This window comes from Heloderma suspectum, chromosome 1 (assembly GCF_057233095.1).
Source record: "Heloderma suspectum isolate Gila_16-S chromosome 1, 16-S_ref, whole genome shotgun sequence".
Taxonomy (NCBI): Eukaryota; Metazoa; Chordata; class Lepidosauria; order Squamata; family Helodermatidae; genus Heloderma; species Heloderma suspectum.
Window position 1 is genome coordinate 366,225,032 of NC_139458.1, and position 10,342 is coordinate 366,235,373.

General features: G+C 43.0%; 1 long non-coding RNA gene across 1 annotated transcript; it reads left to right on the forward strand.

The window, feature by feature from the left end:
- Positions 1-4,721: 4,721 nt before the first annotated feature.
- LOC146359812 (uncharacterized) lies at positions 4,722-10,056 on the forward strand. The gene is made up of 3 exons (XR_014786790.1): positions 4,722-5,249; positions 8,011-8,222; positions 8,882-10,056. It is a non-coding gene; the product is annotated as an uncharacterized LOC146359812 (long non-coding RNA).
- The last annotated feature ends 286 nt before the right edge of the window (positions 10,057-10,342 follow it).

Here is a 10,342-nt window from a genome sequence, read left to right on the forward strand (position 1 = left end):
CTGGAATTTGAACCCAAGGTTCCCAGGTAAAATTATAACATGCCTCCATGAGTTTTCAGGCCACTCAACTTTATCCACTGGATGAGTACGACAAAGAACTCTTTACATTTGTAGCTCTGTGTGTACATTTGGATTACATACCATATACTATTGCAAATACTGGCTTACCACCAAGGAAGAAAGCTGAAAAGATTCTGAAAGAGAGATGATCATCTTTGCCAACAAGGGATTCTGGGAAACTTACCACCAAGGAAGAAAGCTGAAAAGATTCTGAAAGAGAGATGATCATCTTTGCCAACAAGGGATTCTGGGAAACGGAATTCTGGTGCAGGATGTCCTCAGGTTCCGATCTATGCCATCTACATGGCCAATTGAAAGCTACAACAGTACACCTAGTTATATGGATGGATGGTGGATCTTAGGAGGTGGAAGATTTTCTATGCTTTTATAAAGTCTCTTCTATCAGTCAGCCAGAGATTATTTTTTTAGCCTAGTTTTCAACTCAATTGCAGACTGGGATCCAAATTCCAACTTTAAAAAATGAAGCATCTTTTAGATTACCATGTTTATAATTATTACGTAAAATGTTTTGCTGTCCATGCCTCATTATGAATTTCTGCAGCAAAACCCAGTTAACTGTAACCAGGGGACAATGTTTGCATTTGCTCATGTAAAACAGTATTGATGAACATTCAATTATGTATATATTTTTCCTCTTTGAGGAGGAAAGCTCATTCTAAATATATGTTGGTTTTAAGTAATCCTTTGCATTTGGATATAGAGTTTTATGGACAAGACAACCAACCCCAGCAGTATTTATGAAAACAAAAAAGCCAATCTGTGTTAGGAGGGACAGCAGCAGTGGTAATTTACTGCAGAGAGAGTTATTTCCACAGAGGAAAAAACTGAGCATCACTGGTGGTATTTCACTATAGTTAGCAGAATCATCTCATTATGCATGCGATGCTCAAAGCCCTGAAGTCAGTATTTGTGTGTGTTCTACTTTAACTGTCCAAAGTTAATACTGAGCCCAGCATGATCCCGCTAGGCTGAGGGCTATCTTCAGTGCCAAATGACAGAAACATGAGTGGCAGTGGGATGTTGGTTCTCACCAGTTCCTCCAAGCAGGACTCTACTCTTCACAAAACAAGCACTCTGACACAACCCATGCACCCACCCCCAGTACTTCTTGCTAAGCAGGCAAAACTACAAGAGCTGTCTTTTTTGTATGTACATTTTCTTTCATCATGTCCAGTTCCAGCCTGATCTGCAGCCCTGAGGGTGAAATATGCAAGCAAACCCAAAGAGTTTCTCCCTAATGGCTGAAAAATAGAAATCATTTGGAGATAGGCTTCTGTTAGCCAAGTCTGTTGGCCCACCCTTCATTTTGACATGTGTTGTTTTCAGTGTTCTCTAAAAAAGCTTTGCCTCATTACTATGCATACTACGTCCAAAATTCCTTGAGTAAGTGCATGGAAGGAAAGCGACTGTTATACTGGTGTTATGCGTAATGCCAGTGGCTCCCAAATAGGGGCTTCTAACCCACTGGGAAAGACTGAAGGCAAAAGGAGAAGGGGACGGCAGAGGATGAGATGGCTAGATAGCATCACGGATGCAATGAATATGAACTTGAGCACGCTCCGGGAGAGAGCGCAGGACAGGAAGGCCTGGCGTGCTATGGTCCATGGGGTCACGAAGAGTCGGACACGACTGAACGACTGAACAACAACAACCCACTGGGTGTATCTGAGGCAGTGCTGGATTAAAGGAGATTGGGATCTTATGGGCAATCACAGTCTGGGATCCATGCCTCTCAGTCCAGTAGGCCACACTTTCCCCTTTCTGACAGTTCCCACATCTGCAACCAGAGGGTAAGGAATTTGGCTTGACCGAATCCATGCAATAAGGCAGTGCTTTTCAAATGATGTTCTGGGAAGCCTTGGAGCTCCTGGGAAGTTGATCAGAGGTATCTCATTGAGATCAGTAATGAACAAGCTTCTGTGAAAGACAGCTCACCCACCACTACCGACTGGCCCCTGCAATGCGCAGGAGAGTATTAGGTATGCTCTAGGCCAGGGCATGAATCCAAATCACATGGGACATAGTAAGCTGCCTGATATCAGGTCAGACTGTTTGTCCAGCTCTAGTCAATTCTTGTCTACTCTGCTGGAAGCAGCTCTCCAGAATGTCAGGCAGAGATTTTCCGCATCAACTGCAGTGTGATCCTTTTAACTGGAGTTGGCAGAGGTCGAACCTGGGACCTTCCGCATGCAAACATGTGCTTTATGGCTGAGTTACGGTCCCTCCCTACACGGAATGCCAGCGAGGCCCTACTGCTCTTCTGGCTTGTCCCCTGCATGAAATGAGTGCATGCCCTCGAATATCTACCAGAATCCTCTGCAACCTGCAGGGACCGCATGGCCGATGTGAAGTGGTTTCTTGTCAGAGTAAAGGCTGAGAAGGGTTTCTTGAAGCTCTCAAGTTTGACAGCTGACTAGTTTAGCTGGGTGGGGCCAAATTACATCAACTCTGAAAGAATTACATGGCAGGCAATTTGCTTCCAAGCCCAATTCAAAGTGCTGGTGCTTCCCTTTAAAGCTGTACATGTAAAGGGCTTGGGACCCCAAACCCTGAAGGAGTAGGTCCAGCCATACCAGCCTGTCTGCCTGTGTATTCAGATCTTCAAATGAGGCCCTTCTCCAAGTCCCTTCACTAGGTGAAGTGTGTTGTGTATATACAAAGGAGAGGGCCTTTTCTGTGGTGGGCCCCTGGCTTTGGAACACCTTCCCCAAGGAGATTTGGCTGGAGCCAACATTACAAACTTTTTGGTGCCAGGTCCTGATATTTTTATTTGTCCAGGCATTTTAAATGGTTATTTTGCCTCTGTCTGATTTATAGTTCTGTTGCCCCTCAGTTTTACTGTTTGCATGAAGGTAGTTGTTACTGTTTTTGTTGCGTTGTATTTTCTATTGTACATTTTTTTGTCATTGTACATTGCCTTGGTATCTGTCCAGATGAAGGGCAGTTTAGAAACTGTTTGAATGAATGAATGAAATGAGACAATCCCACTCTCCACGCAAAGAGCATTGTGCAACTCCCAATGGAGATGAGGGGTTATATTATACTAGCCTTCCCAACCTGTTGCCCTCCAGATGTTTTAGACTACAACTACCATAATCCCCAGCCATCATGGCCATTGATGTGGGCTGTAGTCGAACACATCTGAAAGGCACTAGGTTGGGTTCTCAGTATATATAATGGTTAAACCATCCCTGGATACAACAACCTTGTGGGGGATTCCTAAGACTCAGTGCACCAGCAAGGAGTATTTGGATCTTTGGAATCTAAAGAGTTAAAAGCAAAGCTATACTACAGGGTAAGAGGTTTGAACTCACAGATGGGTCATGAACAAAGGCAACATTCTTTGAGAAGTTCCCCCTTGTTAGAGCATTTCAAAATCATTCTTTTAAGCTTTCTTTGCCATAGAAAACTTGTAGAAGAGTTTTTTAAATATATATATATTACTTTTATTGCTTGTTAACCTTTTGTTTGCCAAAAGAGTGTTTATATTTGCCTTGGCACCTTCTGTTTGCTGAGGACAGGATTCATTTGGATGGACTAAAACATTTTTTCCTTAATCTCATTACAAAGAGTCAGTCTCTGTAATACTTTCCAGGACTCCCTACTGCTGAGCTATTTCCTCTTGGAACCATCTCCTTTTAGTGATTTGGTGGAATTACTGGGCCCAATTAAGGTCTCATTTATGTCTCTGTAAATCTGGAATAAATATAGTAGGCTTTGGTCCAGAATTGTATGTCAGATCGAAATATGTCTCTACAGGACTCCCCCCCCGAAACATGTTACAGGTTGGAGAAAATGGGCATTTTAGAACATTTCTATCAATTAAACATATAGAAGAATGTGATAAAAGCCATACTGGGTCAGTACAATTGCCCATCTAGCCCAGTTTCCTGTTTTCAGCTATGAGTAGACTCAGATGTTTGCAGTAGATTTTAACAGCACAATGCTTTTATAGAATAGGCCAACTGCCCCCAACCTGGGGCCCTCTAGATGTATCGGGCTACAACTCCCATCATCCCCAACCAGCATGGGCATTAGCCATGCTGACTGTGGATGGTGGAGGTTGTAGTCCAACACATCTGGAGGGACCCAGGTTGGGGAAGGCTGTATAGGCTATTCCCTAACATTCACGCAATGTCTCTCCATATTTCATGCACAAGAACCACATCAAACATTAGTCCAGTACAGAAACTACTTCTGTAATTATTTGAAAGCAGTAGCCCAATTCAGATGTAATGACAAACCATAGTTTGTTATTATTGTCCATGCTCTCCTACCATTGATTGAGTTTACATTCTTCCCCTTCTCTTCCCCTGCTACCCTCCATGCATAAGAGGAAGAGATTAACAGCTTCCATTCATGATTTGCAACAAACCGGTTTCCCATTTTGTCCAAATATGGGAAACTGCAGTTTGTGCAAACCATAGTATGTTCCTAAGCTAGGATATCAAACCAGGATCCATGAAGGAGGACAAAAGAAGTGGAGCTCCCAAGCTCTGGACTCACTGCAGCTTACACATATAACAATAAACCATGGTTTGTACTTAGATCTTAAATGAGCCTGTGTGTAGATAGTCATGTAGTTTTAGGGATTTTTGGTTTATTACATTTTATGGATTAAGTGGTATAAATAAATAAAATATGTGAACTTTCTACTGATGTCTTCAATGTTCCCCTGAAAAACATTCTCTGAATGTATTTGGGAGACATTATATCCAAATGCATCTGTTGTTAGACATAATCACCACAAATCAAGACAGTCTCCCTTTTCCATGCCTTCCTTCTGATATGTATGTGATGACACATCACTTTTTGTTCCGTCGCCATTCAATGTTTGGGGATGGCCCGACAAGCAGAAGTTTTCTGCAGTGGTATCTATACTATGGAATGCCCTCACAGAGGAGATTGGCCTAGTTCCATCGTTGTTGGCTTTCTGCAAGGCAACTGAAAAAAGAAAAAAAGAACCATTCATTTCAACAGGTTGCTCACATAAATCATTAGATTGCTTTGGACTGAATTCAACCTGTTGATGAGTCCCTTGTGGCTGACTGTTTATGTCTGGAGACTCCCAGTCCACTGGTGAGAGTCCACTGATAAGCAATTTCAAGCATTGTGGCTGGGACCGAGATCATTCGCCACAAGGAGGAGGATTTGGCTCCATCAGCATGGCAAGTATAATGCCTGTGCTGACCTTGACTCTTAATTTATAATAGGAATCTGTCATGCTTTAAAGATCTCCCTCAGACTTTGGTCTGCAAGGTGAATGTAGCCTAAGACATAACTGAGGGCCACAGAATTTCTTCCAGCCTTACAAATATTTACCCTTGTAGTAGGGCTCAGATCTGCAAATGCTGATTGGGTAGGTGCTGGCAACCAGCCTTGGTTGGTGACTTGGATAATCCTGGGTCATGGCGATACTTCTGGTCCTGCTTGCTGCCTCTTCAATGGCTGGGTGTATGTCCCCCCCTCAAAACAGCTAGAGACCTGTGAGTGCCCTCTGCTGATCAGCAGCAGCACATGAGTGACAGTTTCCATAGAGAAGGCACACTTTATGTGATGATGGTACCGGGTTTTTAAACAAGTCAAGGAAAAGAGGTCTTTAATTTCAGCTGGTTGGAGGGGAAAAGCCCTGGGGAATGAGGAAAGTCAATGGGAAGACACAAATCAGTAGGAAAATAAATGCCATTTTCAGCTTTTTAAAAGGGTATTGTTAACAAAGAAAAAAAGAAAGCATAGCTATACAATTGTTCTTGATGGAGCTCTTTTGAGGCGAGATAACAGTGTTTTTCTCTCACTGTTGTGTGCATTTTCACTCCGTCTTTGTCCAGCTGGGTTTAGAGATTGAGGTCTGGGTGTGCGATTGTGTATTTGTTCCACCAGATATTGAAGAGTGTTTGCTCTGAACAATGTGACTTTGTTCCTTTTTTTTTTTTAAGAGTGGTGGTAGCGTAGCAGTTGCTGGGGGTGGCAGGCGGAAAGTAGAATAGAATCAGCCACATTAGGAAATTAATAAAAGTGAAAACTGGTTTTACTGCAGTGGGTGGGAAGAGGGAGACCATATGTGTGGTTTGCCTAACATCATCTCTTGATGGGGTTTTAAGAAAAGGCCAATCTACTAATATACAGTATGCGTCTGTAGGCCAATTGTGTGGGATCTCCTGCCTGCCTTCAGCACATCCGGTTCTCACAAGCCATACACCATCATCTCATGTTCTTTTCCTTTCCCAACTGCCCAGGCAGATATGCATTGTTCATGTGGGGTGCAATCGTGTGAGAGCCAGTATGGCGTAATGGTCACAGTGCTGCACTAGTCCACTCCCTGCTATGAAGCTCACTGGGTGACTTTGGGGCAGTCACTGACTCTCAGCCTAACCTGCCTCACAGGGTTGTTGTGAGGAGAAAATGAAGAAGAGGATTTTCATGTATGCTGCTTTGGGCTCTTCAGAGGAAAGGTGGGATCTAACAAACAAACACATAAATAATCTGCCCATCCAACAGGAAGAATTTAGGTACAGGTTCTGCTAAGCCTAGGCCTGCTATCTCCCCCGGGCCTCTTTTTTTTCTTTCTAGATAGCAGCACTGCATCTTTTGCATCAGCAAAGTAAGATGCGATTCAGCAGGGGTTTTTTCTCAGTGTGGGGCTACAGAGATTGGAGAAGTTGTGCTTTCTGAATTTCTGCCTCTGGTGCAGCTGTTAAAGGCAAGGAGCATCAGGCTGAAAAAAAGGTGCCAACCCCAGTCTGTCTGTTTTTCTGTCTGTCTTTTATTTTTTCTGGCATTCATATGTTGGGACACTTTTTGGCTCACTTGTGAAAGAGGCCTCAGGTCTAGTGTGTGTGTGTAACTTTGTGTGTTGTGGTTCAAAGCCATATGCCCTGTTTTTGTGAAGGCATCGGAGCCCCCATGCACACACGGGACTCCCCACTGGCCAGAGCTGCTCCATTACTCTCCATGGAGGATGCAAATCCACAGTTGTGTTCTTTTGCATGTGCCGATCTTTCCCCTCCATTGAAATAAATGAGGCGGCCTGTGCACACCAGAAAGCACACTGGACCAGAACCCTTTCAGGGAGAAAAGAGCTTGTGAAATGGAACAAGTTTGTCATTGAACTTCAGAACGGAAACTACTGACACAACTATTTACAGAGAAGCCAGGCATGATTTTAGATGAGGGCATATTGTGCACGAATTAAAAATACCTGAGGGTTGATGAAGGGAAAGTTTCAGAGAACTCTCTTTCCAAGGTCACTGGATGGTATCACTTTCTACTAGTTCACGAAGTTCACTCAGTGCCTGCTGAACGGCATTTTTGCCCTCACATCAGATGTTCCTGCTGATCTTGCCGCTGCTTTCTGAGGCTTGCAGGTGGCGTTATCTGTACTGCTTTGCAAAGGTTTGTGGGCCCATCTTGTCCTTCGGATACGTGGGAGTCAGGAGGAGCTTCAAATAATTACTCAAGGGAAGCGTCTGGCCCAGTGCCCAGACCCTCAGGCATTTTGTATCATCTCAGAATGATAACACTCTGGCAAGACACACAAATACATTTTCAAGGTAACATTGGCAATTCTTATTCCCAAGGCTTTGGCTGTCCAAAACGATAATTCTAAGGCCCTTGGAGGGGTTTTCTGACCAGAGCTTGGCTTAATCTGAGACTTGCCCCTAACAAAAACATTTCAAATGTTTAGACAGTCCCCCATGCACAGTGGGGCAGCACAGGAACATTTGACATTTTTCAACACTCCAGAGAATGACCAGCTTATAGGCAATAACAAGAAACAAGCTATACAAGCTATACTATACAAGGCAGATTGAAAGGTTTAAAATATTAAAACTGTGATGTTGTTTGTCACATGTTGCCATTAATTTTGCATACAGGGCTTTTCTACACGAGGCTGCTAATCTGTTGAATCTACTTTTGTTTTTGTTGCAGAATTGAGATCTGAGGACTTCACAAGGTGTTTCCTTTCCTGCTTTTCCACTACATAACCTCTAGGTGGCACTGTGGTATAGTGCAGTAGTGCAAATACACAAGAGGAAATCACACTTTCTTTGGCCATCAGAAATACCCCATGGAAAGGGATGTTTACAAACAGAAGCGAAACTGGAGGGTCACAACATTGTTTGAAGAACTCATAAACAACCGTGAGTAGGGAATGATGAATATGCAACAAATGCCTGATGTAGAAAACCTCACAGTACCAAACTAAAGGCTGTTTTTTAAAAAAAAAAAAACATGGCAAGAAACTGAATCCTATAGAACTGAGATCTCCAATGTGCCTGCCAGGCTCCCTGCCTCTCCTGATCTTTATTTCATTTCTTAAGATTTTTTTTTATTAATCAGGAGCCTGGCATGCTGCAAAGCAAAGGACTGCTCTCCACTGCTATCTTTATTTGATTTCAAAACAGTGGTTTTATATTTTGTAGCTAAGACCCCACTTCTGCCTTGTACTTAGGTTCTTGAGCAAGCTATCTCACCAGTTTGCCTTCTGGGAAATGAGCTTTTTGTGACTGGCCATGCCCACCATGGCAGCCATTTTATGAATGGGCAAGCCCCACCCCATGATGGCCAGTTTGTGAGAGTGCCCATGACACTCTCAAAATTCCAAATGTGCCCACCAATCCAAAAAGGGCTGGGGACCCCTGATATAAAACAATCTGACTTGAATCCAGAATAGACCTTTGTTCCAATAGAGGATCCTGATGATAGAAGGGGGGAGGGAATTTTCAGGGGGCAAAAGGAGCTGCAGAGGATAGGGGGAATTAACAAAAATCTCCTCTCCTTCCTTCCCTTCCATCAGCAGGAGTGTTTTGTGGGTGGAACTCCACTTACAGAATCTCTGGATCTCTACATTTTTCTCTACACATTGTTCCCTACACATTGTTCAAACTACCCAGGAAGACTGGTTTGGGTCCGAAGATGGGCTAGGAAGTTAAAAATGAATAAACAACAGCATGAAAAAATGATTTTTCATCAGCCCTAAGCATGTTTATTTGGATGTAAGTCCAACTGATTTCTGCCTAACTTCTAAAGAATTGCAGCCTTTGTTACTGTTACAGTGAAAGCATAAAATGGTATGGAGACCAGAACATGTCATTGTGTTGATCTGAGAAAGTGCTTTGACTATACTAGCGGGATAGATTTTTCAAAATTTATGCTGTAAGATGCTGAACAAGAGTTAAACATGATGGATCGAGTTACTTTGCTCCTATATCGCCATATCACCTAATTATCTTTACGGGTTGGTAGAGGGAGCTTCTATAAATAACAGTCAATTTTACTGTGACATCTCACACTTATCTCTACAGCTATGGAAACTGGAAGCCATAGCTTAGTGGTAGAAGAACACATGTTTTGCATGCAGAAGGTCCTAGGGTTCAACGCCTGGCATCTCCATTTAAAAAGGGCTCAGATAGCAAGGCTTGGAAGGATATCTGCCTAGAGTGTTAGAAAGCCACTGCCACCCAGGAGAGACAATCATGGGCTAAATGGACCAATAGTTTGACTTGGTATAAGGTAGATTGATATGTTTAATATGTATATTAAACGTATGATATGTTTAATGTGCATATGTATCCTGGGAGGAGGGGGGAGTTAAATGACAGCTAGTCTTGTCTGGATTCCAACAAGATGCAGAGATCCACATAGAAATGCTGTATGTCCTCCCCAGTTCCCTTGATGTCATCCCTCTTCTTTTAAATAAAAAGAAATAGAATTTACTACTCTTCCATATGTGCCAAATTCTATTATGTACATTTTAAAACTTTGATTTCTAAAAGGCGGGAGGAACCCCAACACTCCTCGGCTGTTTTGAAAAGACAGCCTGTTTGGGAACGTTGGAAAATAAAATATTAGCACTTAATTCATTCTTTGCCCTTCAAGAGGTTTTTCTAAAATCTTCTTAGTGCAATATTTCCTTTGCCAGTTTCACATGAGATGTTTTGGACACATTTCACTTCAAACTGAGAGCACATGGCAACTAGTTAAACCTTTCAGCTTGGTTGGTTCTGAATTTGGACCCAGAACAGGAGTCATGGAAAAATGGTTGAATTCTGTGCGTGCTCACAGATGGTGAGAACGCAACGACGGTGCCAGGAAGGCACTTGTCCTCATGTACCCTTCGAGCGCATCTCTACCGTCTTAATAGGCTAGACCTGGATCCTGCTGCCTGCCATATTGTCTTATGCTCACAGTGACTGGAGGTGGTATACAGAGGGAGAAAGCAACTGGCTGCAGTTTACAGGACTTATTATCATAATCCACA